The sequence below is a fragment of the Helicoverpa armigera genome, chromosome 11, assembly GCF_030705265.1.
Source record: "Helicoverpa armigera isolate CAAS_96S chromosome 11, ASM3070526v1, whole genome shotgun sequence".
Lineage (NCBI taxonomy): Eukaryota > Metazoa > Arthropoda > Insecta > Lepidoptera > Noctuidae > Helicoverpa > Helicoverpa armigera.
The window spans coordinates 8,466,121-8,479,800 of NC_087130.1; positions in this window are offsets into that span (position 1 = coordinate 8,466,121).

Below are 13,680 nucleotides of genomic sequence, written 5' to 3' on the forward strand. Positions count from 1 at the left end.
AAAGGTGTCTTATAAACTCAGGTTCCCATATGACTCCATGACTTACTTCTTGTCAACCAGTTCGGCAGTTATACTGTGAAAGCGTTACAAACCAACCCTCATACGTTGTTCTAATTTTGTGGCTTGACGACGTAGGTTATGTGGTTTGATCCTAGCTATTCTTAGAATGGGAATGCTACTATTCTATGTTCTACTACAAATAACAAGGTGGGACATGATAGGCTATACTATTTAGTCTGGTTAACCCAAGGTACATTATACTTTTGCTACTTTTCGACACTATTTTTATTGCCTGACCTGCCAAAACTTTGCACCTATCAGCAACAGAAAACCTTTATCGTATGCTATCGATGCTTATTGCATGAAGAGAAAATATTATTTAAGTATACAGTAATAGAGATATGTAACGAATTTTCAAAGGCGTGTCAATATTCAATTAAGCAAAAGTTGGTAGCACGCGGTTGAGCTCTCGCGGCGTACGTATAACACAATTATCGGTCTGCTTCAAGTCGGCGAAATTCACTGAAATATGTTACTTTCCCCTTCATAAAATTATTAATTCAATTAACAGCCAATCTGAGCTTTAGAATTTCTGAAGCTGGAGCAACATTTTATCAGCATTTATTAACATTTTAGATAGTTTCCAATAGCTTGCGGCAGTGTGCTTTCAAAAGATAGGTCAATTGATGATATAGATTTTGTATTCTATTACAAGGCCTTTCCTTACTTGCCAGGACTGAATAGGTCAAGAAAACAATGATTAGGTAAGTTTGGCAAAGAGAGACCGGGTTGCTAAGGTAACTGGGCTGACGAGGTCAGACAGGCCGACTGCGACATAGTTACAAAATGCCTAGGCAGATGATGAGTACTTAATACTCGTCCAATTAGCTCATATAATATGGATATGTGCTAGCTTATGATACTATGACCAATCTCAATATTACCCACATACATCTAAACTGGAATTAGATAAGATATTTGATACAAAACGGGTTCGTACCTATTTTCTACCACAAAGATTCTATTTTGGGATGGGCACACTTAACCTAAGTCACTAGACCATACGCTTGCGGGGAAAACTAATGAATTTAGTAGACGATGGATGTACCTATGTAGTTGTTTGGTATCGAATTCAAAGAAATTTTGTAATCATTATTGAGTATTTCGTTTTAGGAACCAACAGACAAAGTATTTTGCTGCAGTCTAGTTTTTATTACTTTTTATTGCACACTTCTTTGTACATTTTAACATATGGAATACACAAAATATGTATTTATTATTTAGTCAAGAAATTGTAAAAAAAGGTGATTACAATTTACGTAACATGACATAGTTAACTACATTAGTTAGATATTTTTTATATCTCTTTTTAAAGCCCCAAGGATAGAATTAGATTCAACAGCGTACAAGTTCCCTATAGGTTTGATAAGTCGATTAATGATAATTTAGGAAATTAAGTTCGACACTCAGGTTAACTTTAACCGACTTAATTTACTTTCACGTTGAATAGCAGCAGGAAATTAAGCCAGAGGTTATTTTTGTAAAACACAATATATTATGTCGACATCGATAATCGAAGTTCATCGGCAGAAAGAAAATAGTTTTTAGAATTCAATAGAATATTCTACTAACAATAGATTTCCTTATCTTTGTGACGTAATAGAATTGGTAGTTTATTATTCGTACCGTAGTTATTATTGTAGAACATAAACTTATTATAGTAATGAATGTCTATGTCACTAAAATAGACTCGTTGTTGTATTTTTTTCGTATGAATAAAAGTTGGCATTTTTTATATTATACTATTTTTACCTTTTTTAAAACTAGCTTTTTTTGTTAGATGCTATTTTTAGATTTAACTTTTTTTATTCATATACGTAATAGTAAAATGAAGTTTATTTAATCGGCCTAGACGGGGTTTAACAATGAAGATATTCTTACAATTGTTTAATTAAAGTTAGTTGGCATTGTCAATATATTCAAATAGACACCAACAAATAACAAAAAAAATAAATACATATATCATCAAATATCAAAAAATACTACACATACATATATCAAAAAATCTTTATTCGAACATCAAAACTATATAGTAAATACCTCTATCGTACAATACAAAGTTACCTCCAAAGATCTAAAGGTCCACAAACCACGTTGGAGCAATTTTCAGGGTTTAACGGAACATTTCGACGATTTGCGGTGATCGCGTGATCTGTGAACACATCAAAGGGGTTTAGTCACACGGAGTAAGGAAAGATGACCAGAGATGTCTTTACAGACAGACATGTATTGCTGGGGAGTTTGTCGTTGTTCCCAGCAAAAACACATAGGAAGTGGTGAAGGGCGGGCGTTTTGGGGGCTGTTTTTTGTTTTTGACGTTCGAAAAGTGCTGATTTATCAGCCTAATTTTTAATAAACGATTTTGAGTTTGAGTTTGATGCCACAATGCAGGTAGGTCACGCGCCTTCTTCTAGGTCAAATACTAACTGCTGACATGACTAACAGCCAGTTTCTTCATCAAAAGTAAAAGCCAAAGTAATGTCATAAAGTAAAAGTAACGGTCAAATTAGTTTTTTCAAGGCTAAAGTAACAGCAAAACCGTTACTTTTACTTTATGACATTATTTTGGCTTTTACTTTTGATGAAGAAATTCGCTGTAAGAAGTTACGAGTGAACTAACGAGACGTTCGGGTTCTTTGAGACATCTGTCAACGATTTTTGGTATTACAAAAATGCGCTGGTCCGAAAAAAAAGCATGTTAGAGCGGAGACAGTAACGTTCCTCGTCCCCCGCACACTCTCATTTTGGCGCGCTGCTTTCTTAAGAGATTTTCCATTATGGCACCTCTGCTAGTCATTTTGTTCTCTATGGCTTGTTACTTGTTACCTAAAACTTAAGCCTTTGTCGTCTAGTCTAGATAGTTGTGCTTGTAATTGGACCACAATAATATTCGGGAGCTTTATTGGCAAGTATTTATATAATGTTGATATTGTACTTAGGTATTTAATCGGATTTTCGGTAGATGGTTTTTCCTAGTAACCGTTTTAATTGATCTGCATACATACTTATAGGTTGGGCAACGAGATTGATTTTCTTTTTATTATGTTGTCCTATTTGTTAAATTTTGTCTAGTTTATTTTTTCTTGTGTAGCTTTTCTAGCTCAATCTTACTTATATAGAACATGTAAAAAGTAGTTAGGTTAATGGATTACGTCATCTACTAAGGTGAATGAACAAACAAATGTTAACAAGCAACTGAAGAGATACATCATCTGCGTTTGACCATATCCATCATAAATATAGTATAGTTTTATGAATGCTATGATTGTCACGTCCCACGCCCATAGGATATTCGGTTAGAAAAATCAATCCTTACATAATACACTTACCTATTTGGTTTTGAGTTTATTGATAACCCTATCTTAATTAATTTAAATTAGTACGTTATGTTTTAAAATAAACTAAATCTATATTTACAAAAAAAATATATTACATAATAAATTACCTATCAGATATTAAGGAACATACACATAGTTTTACCATATCCATCATAATTTTGCACGTTTTATGAATGCCTATAAGTAGGTAAGTAGTCACATCCCACATCAATAGGATATTCGATTAAAAAAATCAATCTATACATGAGATACCTATTGGATTTTCAAAACTGTATAAATATAGAGTAGTAGAATTTTACACGCAAATATTTTCGAATTCAAAAATGTTAATCTCTAGTTGTCTTATACATGTCTTTCTAAGTAAGAATCACCTACCATGTTATCTCTGCATCACCTTAAGGTTGACTGGAGAGAATGCCCATGGCATTAAGTCCGCCTTTGCAATTGTATGATTGCATAAAGTTAAATAAATAAATTTAAAAAAAGCCTTCGAAATTTTCCTCTAGGTACTTTTTAAGCGCACCCTAAATATTTTCCAATACAAAAAAATATCTACATTTTCGACTCGACTTTTTTAAGACCCCCCGTAATACACCGTTCACAAAATCAAAGATTAGGTACCGTTCCATCAAAATTGACCGTCGATTTCCTACAGTCGGAGTTCACCATGTACGTAATTAACTATGCGATTGGAAGCACTGATTAGAGGTCCGCTGGCCAGCAGTCGTGTTCCCTCTTATTTGACTGTGTCACCGCATAATGATTGCTTCGCAGTTTCCTGTGACAGCTAGTCGTTGACCCATGGAGAAGAAAATGACTAGCGGAGCTGCGGGATTGTTCGAAAGAGTTACCACGGCCCTGGTATATAAGGACTTAAGAAGGCACATGATAGGATTTAGTCAGTACGAGTCTGACACTCCCTCACGCTGCACCCACAGCGAGATTTGATGTCAGTTGATGATTTCCCATAAAAAAGGTGACATAATGGAAATCTAAGAAAGTAGCGCACCAAAATGCGGGTGTGTGCGGGGGTCGAAGAACGTTACTTTCTTCGCCCTTATTCGCCTTCTTAAGACCCGCCCATTTTATGTAATGTGTGATGTCTCAGAGAAACAGAAGGCCTCGTTAGTTCACTCACAAAGTCACAACTGATTGATCCTGTATAAAGGGCCTATCTATTTGACCTACCTACCTACCTGCATTATGGCATCTCCGCCCATTTTTCCTTATTCCATGTTGACGCCTGACTTTGAGGGTGAAAATAGGACTGTTAGATTGGTTGGTGATGCTAGTCTCAAGTTCTTACGCGATTTGTGTGAATTGCACTAGATTGTGCAGTTTTCCCTGTTATTCGAAGGTCGATTTGCAGGGGTAATTTTCGCAGTTGGAGGAACAACAATGGCCTTACTACAAAAACTTTAAACCCTGTTTTACACTTGTCTAATAAAATTTTGGCTGCAAAATGAACCATATGTCAACGTCATAATTTGTCATTTTTTTAGACAAGGCAAAAACTGACGTTTAAAAGTTTTTGTGGTAAGACGGCAATTGTCTAAGAGTTTCCGATTCTCGAACATCGGTGCTTTGTTGAATCAGTTTTTGATAGACATGTCAACTGAAATCCATCAACCATTTTTTTTCAGAGCTTCATTTTGAATACCACTTACCTATTGATTCTTATTTTTAACCCTAAAGATTTTACCAATATTCCTTTAAATAAAATTGTTAAGGTCAGCACTAGCTATGTAGGTACTTATAATGATTTTTGCCGTGAATGCCTCTTCGTTGCCAGATTTACTTGCTCCATTTGTTTTTCGCGAAAGTTCATTGAGACGATTGAAATATAATAAGTTAAGTGATGGGCCAGCGAAACTAAGTGTGTATCGATGTCTTCTACTTAGATACTTTCGCAAGCGTCCGCAGCCTAAATACCAGGAAGATAAATAAAAAAGAAACAAAAGAAATGTTTGTCTGAGAATCGAGACATCAAAACAAACAACAATAAAGTTATACTGAAATTATTTTTTCGAAGATGCTTTCGCTTGTTCCTTGTACAAACATAATAAAGATGAAATATTTTTTGTTTGTTTGTACCTTAAATGCTCGGTAATTTCGGAAAAAAATATTTCACTGTTGGAAAGCCATACTCTTCCCGAGTAACATAGACATTTTTTTATCCCTATACGAGCAGTAGTTCCCATGCGACGCGGGTGAAACCGCGGGAAAACAGCTAGTAAAAAATAATAAACAACCAAAGGTACCAATACATTGCTTATTAACAAATAAAAGTTCATTGCCTGAACCTTAATTATGAGGAATCTTTACGATCTCATTATAAGAGTAATGGCGACTTTTACATCAGCTATTTGACGATAAATTATCGCTTTTATGCTGTGAGAGATCATGACTATATTAATGTTATAAATAGCGAAATTACTATTAAACAATATTGTTGTTTGGTAATGTTGGTCGCAGAATTAGTTTGATGTGTTTAGGTTGCCGCTATGGAAAAAGTAGAATAAAAGAAGTATATTATATATTTTTTTAATTTAAATAGGCTGTCTCGCCCTTAGCCAGTTTCTTTAAGTACCAAGAATCTAACACTGTCTTTACCCAATAATGAATCACGTAATATACGTTAAAGTTTGCATTACGCCTACAATTAAGCATATCAATAGGTACAATAATCATTATTATACCTACTAGGTTACATTTTGAATGTAGGTGTCTAATATGAACATTATAAACTTTTTATCTAATACGATTATTAAGGGTGGGTACCCATTCGAAAGTGGGCGTTCAGAAACATATATGCCCTCTACTTCTCACACAGTTATTAAGTCAATGACACTAATTAAGGTTGGGCGAATATTTTCCCTAAAACTATTCTAAATAGAAAAGGGTATGATGTCAGTCACAGGTGTTGAAAAAAGGGTCACAACATAATTTACCCTTATAAGCTGACAATGAACTTATAATGTGGGTGAGACACCTGCTGTGGTAACATGGCTGCTTTAACATACATTGTTGTTTTACTAATAGACTGAGAGATACACTGTAAAGTTAAAACCTTTTAAAAAAAAGGTTGTATATTATTTGAAAACTTTTTGATATTTTGTAGGCTGACCCTACTTAATAAGTGATGAGTGTATAGATCTGTACATGATACATGTAAAAGAAAGTCGTGTTATTTACACTATGTATTTATAAGTCAGGAATAGCTAAACCGTTTAAGCTGAAAATGAGATAGAATGATAGAGAGGGGGTAGCTTAGACCCGGGAGAAGGACATAGGATAGTTTTCTTTCTCTATCCGGCTACGAGACGCAGTTATCTCGGGACGCGGGTGAAACCGCGAGCCGAAGCTAGTATTTTTTTATAAATTCATACTTAGTTTAAGTATTACTCAGACAAAACTATTACGTCACTACTTTCCCGTACGAATCACACATACAAATTCTGTTACAACCAAAAACATATCGAATAGGACCGAAAACCCTTTTCAATCGATTTAAATGATAGCTTCGGTGTCTACAATAAATACATGAGAACAGCGATCAGAGCGATTAGTTAAACGTTCTGACTTTACCCGACGCTATCGATATCAAAACCCTTTATTCAATTTCCGAATTTTCGCACAAAAGTAAAAAGATTTCTAACTGCCTACTAAAAAAGTTACGACATGTAACTTGTTGAAATTCAGTTTTTATCAGTATATTCGACAACTGATTTTGAAAGCCTTATAAAATACAAGTAACAAAAATTATTGCGTCAAATTAATGTTTTGTTCTTCGTTAATATTATTGTTTTATTGTTGTAAATTGTTTAGTAGAATAAAAAATAAAAATACTTATTTAGGAAAACATCGAATTATGTTCTTACTATTAACATTATTAACTACTAACACTTTTGGACCTCGGCACGAAAGGCTTGGAAAGAATTACTAAGTATGTGTCACATCTTTGTAGATGTAGATTGCTGTGACCATAAAATACTCAAAAATTAAGGAAACTTAAAAAGAGTTACAATCTATTGCTACGTAAAATCACCAAAAAGGAAATGAGTTTCTAAAAAAAGAACCGTCTTCATTAAATTAATTTAAATTAGGAAGTACCATAGACTAATCTGGTTAAAGATCTCCTTTATAGATATTCTCAAAATGATGTCCATGAAATGGAAGCCTTTAATTAATTCCCGGATAATGACCCTTCAGATTATGTGGGACTTAATAACCGGACTTGGCATGTATACATGTATACAATAGCGACTAAACTGCATTAATATAGGTACACGAGGGCCTAGTTTTCAGTAGTTATATCAACAATATTAATGTAGAATTCATTATTTAAAGTAGATATTATAGTTAAAAAAAATATAGTCTTCGTATTCGTTAGTTCATCATTTTATTTTAGTTAACTGTACTTTTTTTAGCTTTTATTTGTATTCATTTGAAAGTTCTCCGATTTATGTAATTGGCTTTAAAAGTCGAATAAATGAATAAAAACCATTAGTACGAAACAAAAAAGCAAAGTATTTTGAGCTTGCGGAAATTCAGTATTCATTAAATAATGAACTCTCAGGAAGTGTTGGTTACAATGTAGTAATAATTTACAGCTAAACTTGTTTGACGGGCCGTACTAATTACGTAATAACGAGATACACTCACGTTCATTGTTGTGCTTTTATTAATTTCACAATGCATTATTATATAGACTTTTTCAATCTCTAATGGCAATTCTAGAAATCTTAATCGTCCGTTTCTCTATAGGTTGCATCACGGACTGGTGAGGTTGTCAATTGAGGCAGGACGATATTTATTTGTTTATGTTTTTTTTATCATGTAGGTATTTTTGAAAAAAAACGGTGGTGAAATAACTTTTTATGATTCAGATATCCATATGGTCACTTAATTCAAACCTTCTATCCACATTGCCAACCGACCCAATATTCAAGACAAATTGTAGCTGTTTGTCAGAAAACTTTTCATACGAAACGCATTCTCAATATTTTACTCGCTATCTAGAAAACTGAACGGGTTTACGTGTACATAAGTTCAACCATTTTCGGTGACGGTATTATATTCAAGAGAAATCTGCTACGACTTTAAATTTAACGGAACTTATGGTGTTACTTTTATCAAAAGCTATAAATACAGGCACAGCTCTGAAAAAAAATACTAGCAAATTGGTGCTGTGTTGTGCATTTTAAAATAATGTAAGTACATACCTATTACAAATTATTTTAGCGAAGTATCAGTTGAAAGCAAGAGTTATCCTCGCCGAGCAAAGATAACTCATTTATAATTAAGTGGTTCTTTGTATGTGCACATCATTAATCATTTAATAAATCGCGAACTGTACGCCGTGAGAAACTTCAAAGGACGAAAACGCACTAGGCGTGAAAACCGCCAGTTTAATAATGTTATAATTATATGTAGCTATATAATGTTTACCTATTTTTTTCTTCTATAGCAAAATAAATGTAAACGACTAGAAAATAAACCAGAAAATAAAAATAAAGATATTTCTCCAAATTACTATTATACAAAAACTATTATTATACTATGTTCAGCAGTGGACGTCCTATGGCTGAGATGATGATGATGATGATGATGATTACTTGAAGAATATGTTTGACGCTACTTTTATGTAGCTTTTGAACTTATAGAAAATATATCAAACCGCCGTATGTATTCCTCAGGTAAAAGTTAACCAATGATTGAATTTGTTTATTTGAAATACAGAACTAACAATTAATTGTAGGTAAAAAGAGGAAGAGATCGTCCTACCCTTTCATTAATTGCGAAAAAAGCGAAACTTTTTAGTCTTTTCCGAGCAGTACCGCTCTAGAAATTCGTGTAACATTTTAAATAAACACGTTCTGGCAGAGTCTAGTCAGTCTATGTAAAAAAGAAGAAAAAAGGGTAAAGTTCTAACTGGCGATTATTTTTCTATGCATCAACATTATTTTATGGATGGTTAAATGTGTTGTTATTAAAACAGAATTGAAGAAGAATTTTGGATCTAATGACTTAGGTAGCTGATAAATAACTTCGATGTCCACATAAACATTCTTAGTTTTGTAGCCGGATGATATTTTTCCCGATAATGGCTTTGCCAATGCCATTTCTTCACAATCCAAAGGAAGACTGGTAGAAAACGCCTATGGCGTTAAGACCTCCGTAGTTCAATGGTCAAATATTGTTTAAGAAATAAAATAAGCGACTATATCCAATACCGAATTTATGGCAACAACCAATTTTACTTCTAGTGTTTATGAAGTTATGTGTGTGTTTAAGAGTACATAAGTAGTCCTTTCTGAGGTTCTAAGCTGAGTACCAAAATTTATCAAAATCGGTTCTGTACTTTTGACATGAAATCACTTAGACAGATAAAGAGTTACTTTCCTAATTATTATGTTAGCGAGGATTTTATGAAGCGCGTTTTAAATGTCCAGTGCGTACACCTACTTAAACATGAATTAGTAATGCATTTTTGCTCAGATTTCTTAGAATACAATTAAACGCTGTTCAATGTTTTTAGTTCGTCTTTCTCCCTTTACAGATTAAAATGGAACTTAGATTAAAATTCTGTTTGTGTTTGTAATGTTATTTTTGTAACAGGGTTAGCATTTCTCAAGACAATAAATACGTTTCTTCTAATTGAAGATACAATTTTATGCACCGATTTTAAATAATGATAAAAAATCATTCATTCATTCATTCTTCATTCAGGAAATCATAAAACGAAGAAACGTGTAACAAAATATGCTTGCCGTAAAATATTCAAAAAACACATTTAAACCAAATACTATATACTCTATGATTTAAATTAATGAATGTTCCTTATCATTTTTGTACAAAGAAAGTGCAATTCATAATATAAATTAACCTCAATCGTATAAAAACTCATAGGAATAACTTTTCAATATTAGTACAAGTAAGAATCTAGGTACCTAAGCAACAATTTTATAGGCATGCCCGAATTTGACGGGCTACGCGGAATTTCGAAAAATATGTCTATGAATTAAATATCAAGTCATACTTTAACCCGCAGGTATCTACTCGGGTTAACCTTTTATGAGTTACAATGTTCAAAGTTCTCCAAACTTCTTACGCCTCTAAACTTGGAGAAGAATAATATTATGGCTGTATTCAACAACTTAACCTGAGATAAATAGGCCAAAGAGTATGATTTCTGATGTTTTTGTAAAAGATGATTTATTAAGCTAAAAAAGTGCAATAATGTAAGAAACTGTTCAAACAAAACTTTTTAGTACAAGTATCAACTAACCTTTTCAAATTCGGTGATGAAACATGATGAACAGATCGTGCTCTATAAAGTAAAAACGACATTTGGTTTAGACATGTGGACACATAATATGTGGGAGATGTTCGAAAATACAAGAAACAAAGCCATGACGTCATTGACCAATTTCGTCAAACTTTAAACAATCCAAAAGTTCCATTTAACTTCATAAGTGGGACAAATAAACACCAATTTAATAGTGGTCCCGACAAAAGTGAAGTCGTGTAGAGTGACCGTAAGATCGGAACTATTCGAGACAAGAGTGGCGTTCCGTGTCGCGTCCCCTGTTATATATTGGTGTCCATGAGGCTACGGGAATATATGGGACGCACATTTTTGTCAATTGAGAGGAAAATGGATAAAGCAAACCTTTGTTGAGATCCTTATTTAGTTATCAATTGGATTATTGATTGCGTGAGGGTGCAAACTTTTCCCTAGCAATGTTTGTGTGCCGGATTGTGGGATTTAAGCTAGTGGGTGGATAGAATATAAAAGGTTAGGCTTCGATTTTCAAATCGATTTTTGTCTACAATCGATTTATAGTTATTGTTATCACCTGGTCAAAAAGTTTTATTAATAAGGGACAGGGCAGGATACTGTAGTTCCCGGCTGTCATTTGAACAACTTTGGCTGTCGTTACGGGTGTGTGTTCAGAAGTCAAAACGATTGACAATCGTTCTAACCGAAGGTTATTTTGTTGTCTGGGTAACAGGACTGAGAAGGTCAGATAGGCAGTCTCTCTTTGTAAAACTATGGTAATTAGCCTTTTCTCATGAAATATATTTTCATGAATAAAGACATTAAGTATACCCTGGTGTAAACTATACACATATTAATGTAACCTCAAACAAAGCTGTTACCGTTTCCTAATTAAGTCGTTCTCGTTTGTTAAGACAAGTTGTTAATTATAATTCGCACTGATTATGAGGGCTCTAGTTGACGAACAAACATATATGAGTGTTTATTGTGTAGATATTTAAATGCTTAAACAACATTAATTAGGTTTTGTGATTATGACAAATATTCTTTTGTCGCTTTTGTTAGTTTTACTTTGTTGAAGTTTTGAATTAAATATAGAAATATTTTGCTAGTTACGTTACTACGTAGGGTGTTACTCATTCCCGTTATATTTTTTTTATTAATTAAGGAAAGAAATCTGACGAAGCAAAAGACATGAATTCGGTCTATCTAATCTCGAATTATATCGTATTTGAATAAAGATAACTTTCGATATGTTTATGTTTATATTTAAAACAATAACTATTCGAGTTTCAATTACGTTGAAAACCTATTTTTATGTGGCATTTGGTAAATGACAAGAATTTAATAGTTTTTTTTTTGGTACTTTCAATAAATACACATATTTTTAACAATACAGAATTATGTATACTGATAGTAACAGCCTACTATTTTTGTATCGAACCAAACTGAATCTATGAGATAAAACAAGATAACAATGACAAAAATCAAATTATCTTCAAGTTTATAAATCCTTACTAATTAAATTGTCGTTGTTTCTCATAGGATTTCGTAAACAATGACAAATTCTATTTCTCTACTTAATAGGCGGAATTTTACCCTATCTACTTACTTTTGACTTTTAAAATTGAATGATATATACCTATGTAACATAGGATCGGAAAACTATCTTAATGCACCTAGCAACTTTTTTTGTTTTTAAAAGCCGGCATTATTTTGTTTTGTAAAAATAATATTAGACAACCGACTTATTATGCTCGAGCAGACAAAAAAAAATTCATATTAATTCATATCCTAATCCTTTTTAGGAAGTCGGTAAAAGAGATATAGGTAAATATAGTAAGTAAATGGAGGTATGTTTTCAAACATGACATATGTATATGTAATATCTGTATGTACCACCTTAGTATGAATATGATGCTATTTCAGTCCGATTGCTGAACATTGTTAGTCAGGAAGCAACTACTAGCAGTAATGTTTGTCTAGATCCAAATGGGAAACGGTTGGCAAACAGGAAACTGATTCACTTGTATGTAGCATTGATTGAAAAGTTTAAGGTTTACTATGTTACTATGTAGTAGACGTATATACGTAGAGGAAAAAAATTTAGCTCCAAAAATAAAAATATTGTGTAACTTAGTTTCTTTTTTCACTATTATTCACTATTATTATAATATAAAACTTTCTTGTTTCGGTTCATAGCCTCTCTGATCTTCCAACATGATACTGATACCTATTTGAGTAAACTTTCTATACCTACATTGACGATCTAAGCTTTTAAATGCACTTACATAGTACCGATAGTTTACAAAAAAGTGAAATACTTACGATCAGTTTTTTTTTGCAAAAATACATTGAATGTTTTTTTCCGTCAGCAAATAAACATTTAACACTGACTTACAATTTTCCCATAATCCCCAAACATTTATTACACTTAAAAACATAAAAAAGACACCCAAAAAGCCCATACTTTTTATTCATCCACCAATATTGTAGTCACCTGACCGTATGTACGCTTTTCATTTTATGCGCATATTTTATCATCCCGGTCATGTGGGACTCGATTCGCGATACCGGTACGGTCCACTGACCAACTGAAGCAATAAACTGGTATCGGACCAACAACTGTATCCCAATATATGTGTATTCAGCTTTAGCTTTATCCAGCTGCGGATAATTTGTGTGCGTGCCACGGACCCAGTGGCCCTAAATTGCATTCCACATATATACGCTTGTAGGCTAGTTTTTTACCCAGTTGCTCTAGAGTGACTGCCTCGTTGGTCTAGTGTCGATAGCGCGACTGCTGCAGGTCTTTTTTTTTTTTTTTTAGCGACGTAAAATCATCGAATCCCCTCCCGCTGTGGGTTAGCAGCGGTGAGGGAGTGTCAGACTCTTACTGACTAAAATCGTCGTGTTCCGTCATAGGCCTTTTATGTACCAGGGCCGCGGTATCTCTTTCGAACAACCCGCAGCCCCGGCAGGCCTTGGCCCTGCTGG